The following is a 3064-nucleotide window of genomic DNA, read 5'->3' on the forward strand; positions in this document are numbered from 1 at the left end:
AGATATTCAACATCATTTGTTTTGAACCATACAATTTCTTAACTTTACCATTTCTTCATGTCATTTTAAGATGCTCTCTTGAGTTTGTTTACTGAAAGTGAACAAATTTGCAGTCAGCTATGATGTAACATTTATAACCCTGCTTTCTAAATAATATCTTTTGGAAGCCACAGGTTTTAAAAATTATTTTTTTCAAACCTTTAAGGAGTTTATCCTATTTGGCTGCTGGCTATAAATCGAGGCTACTGTAGAAGAAAGTAACAGAAGAGAGCGATCTTTAGGGATAGCCAATATAGAATACTGTATATGTGGTTGGGGAATGGTACACACTGAAATCCTTACCAACACTTATAAATTTTAAGGGGAATTAAAACGTTAGGTAGAGAAGTCAGAAAGAAAAGGAATTCTATTGAAATAAATCAGTTTTGGGCAGTAAAAATGGTTTAAATCAGTACTACATTTAAATCATTCGTGTTTTCTTCAAAACATCATTTGGAGTAACACTTGTAGCAAAAAAATAGGAAATAGCTACTCGATAGAGCTATGAGGATCTAAACTATTAGATTTGTGCTCTAACAATCTTTTGCATTTCTGTTGTAATTTCTCCACTCACATTCATAATTCATTAGAGTTTTCTTCTGTTTTTTTCTTTTTTTCCAACTTGGTATTTTTTAATGACTCATATCTGAATATTCATTTTCTACATATGATATTCTGTTTCTAAAATGTCACATAGGACACCCCTATAGCTTTTTTGATAATGTTGATTTGTTACTATTTAGGATCAAAATTTCCAATGATACTTTATATTAAAAGAAGATACTCACTGAGTACTATGACTTTACTTTAGGTCTAATTTAAGTTCTAGAGAAGGCAGTGCTGTCTTAAAGGCTTGAACAAGGTTTTCTTTTTCTCTTATTCCAGGAAGATCACTTAACAACAAATACTTGAGGTTTTTTAAATGATGCAGAGCAATCACCCCTTTGTCTGTGACATTCCCACATGAAATTATTTCCATTTCCAAAATGCTTTTTTGTAGATTTTTGAATTGACTAAGTTTCTCCAAACAGTCATCTTCGCTATAATGACACTTGCACAACCTTATTTTCTCAACATGTTGGAGGCCCTCCAGGTGTTCGAAGCCAATGCTCATGATTCAAGACTCAGTGTCACTGATAGCCTGAATCTTGTACTTGTCCAGCGAGCCTGATGGGAGGCTGTTGTAGTTCTTCTGCCACCTCTCCTGGCTGTGGTATCACACCATGGCCCCACAGCGTAGCAGCCACTCAGAAGCCGGGGCCAACCCCTCCGATGCGCTCATGATCCACTTTACTAAACACTGTATTCAACCAGGTGCAAAAGTATCTGGAGTCACATGATGATGGGAATTTCTTGAAGCAACACAATTGCCTGGAAAATTTTCCAAACAGCTTCATTTCATCCAGGTTCTGCCCTCACTCGGTAGCTGGCTCCTCTACTCACAGTGTCCGAGAGACCGGGCGAGCGAGCGTCCACTGCCTCTTCTGTTTTTTTCTGTGGCCCACTTTGTTTGTCTTGTTAAAAACCGAATTCTTCTCCCGGCTTCATTTACAATATGCATCATTTCCAATTCTGTATCACTGATCGACTCTAATTTTTATTATCCTCTGGTTTCTATTTATTTTAGGATCCTGTTTTTTTCTTGCTTCTCAAGCTGTGAGGTTCTATATTTATTTGAGCTTTCCCAATAGAAGCTTATATTGCTACAAACTTCCCCATTAGTATTGCTTCTGCCGTGATCCATCAGTTGTGATAGTTTGTGTCTTCATTTTCATTCATTTTGAGGACACTTGCTTCTATTTGTTTTTTATTTTTCATTTTTTATTTTATCTTTGCAACAATTTAACATTATGTTTAACGTCATGTTGTTTAGCTTCCTAATGTTAGAAATTTTCTTGATTTTCTTTTTATAATTTGTTTCTATCTTCATGGCATTGTAGTCTGAAAGAACACTTGATAATTCTATTTTCAGAACTTTATGCACACTTAAACTGGAGAATGTGTATTGGGCTTTTGTGTGTATGTGGAGGGTCCTTATGTGTCTATTCATTCTAGTTCTCCCAAGCTTATTTAGTGGTCTTATTACCTCACTGAAATCTCTCTGGTTAATCTTTTCAATGGCAAGGAAGGGTGTTAATCCCCTACTTTTATTATGTTGCTAATGATGCATCTCCTCAGAGATCACTTTACAAATTTTGTTGCCATGTTGGTGTATATATGTAAGTAACACTTCAGACTTCTTGATCTATTGATTCTTAGCCATTATGTAATATCCATCAAAAACAAAGATAAAAATTAATTGGAAAGGTGGGCAATGAGAGAAAACATATAAGGGAGAAGAAAATGTATTTGCAGCAGAGTTCATGTCCAATTCAACCAGCTTAGTCAATGGCTGAATAAATAGCCGTGCTCCTACAGTATAAAAAAAAAAATAAAAAAATAACTGGCGCTCTCTTTGACTAGAGAGCGCCAGTTAATTTTTGATCTTGAAGAGGTATAAAGAACTAGAAAGGATTTAAAGCTATACTCTAGTTTAAAGGTTAAAAGTAGAGACTGAATGTTAATATACTATTGGGGAAACTAGAATATACAATAAAAAGGATGGAAAATTGCTATAAAAAAGAATTTGCAATGACTTTATTAGGGAAGTGGATTGGTGTGCTTGAAAACTAGAAAGAGATTGTGGAGTCTAGAGAGTGGAGGAACAAAGAGTTTTTGGCACATATGTAATGATGTTATAGAGTGATGATCATGAATGCATGATTTTGAACATCATCATGATAAAATTAAAATATGATCTAAATAATTGGAAGGCTGTTAAGTATTTATGTTTTAAAATAAGAAGTCTTTATTTTGTTTTAGAAAAATATATCTACCTTTTACTTTGAAAAAACAACAACAAAAAAAGAAGCCTAGGAACAATTTGGTAGGTACTTCAAATAATATTGTCTTAAGAAATGTTACGGAATTAACTTATTGGCATTGAATAGATTGATAACAAACATTTGTGGAAGTTACTGAGTTA

At 34.1% G+C, this 3064-nt stretch overlaps 1 pseudogene; it reads right to left on the minus strand.

Annotated features, from left to right (window-relative positions):
- Positions 1-841: 841 nt before the first annotated feature.
- On the minus strand, positions 842-1436 carry LOC101544704 (ATP synthase subunit s, mitochondrial-like; annotated as a pseudogene).
- Between the last annotated feature and the right edge of the window lie 1628 nt (positions 1437-3064).

This window comes from Sorex araneus, chromosome 6 (assembly GCF_027595985.1).
Source record: "Sorex araneus isolate mSorAra2 chromosome 6, mSorAra2.pri, whole genome shotgun sequence".
In the NCBI taxonomy this organism is placed as follows: domain Eukaryota; kingdom Metazoa; phylum Chordata; class Mammalia; order Eulipotyphla; family Soricidae; genus Sorex; species Sorex araneus.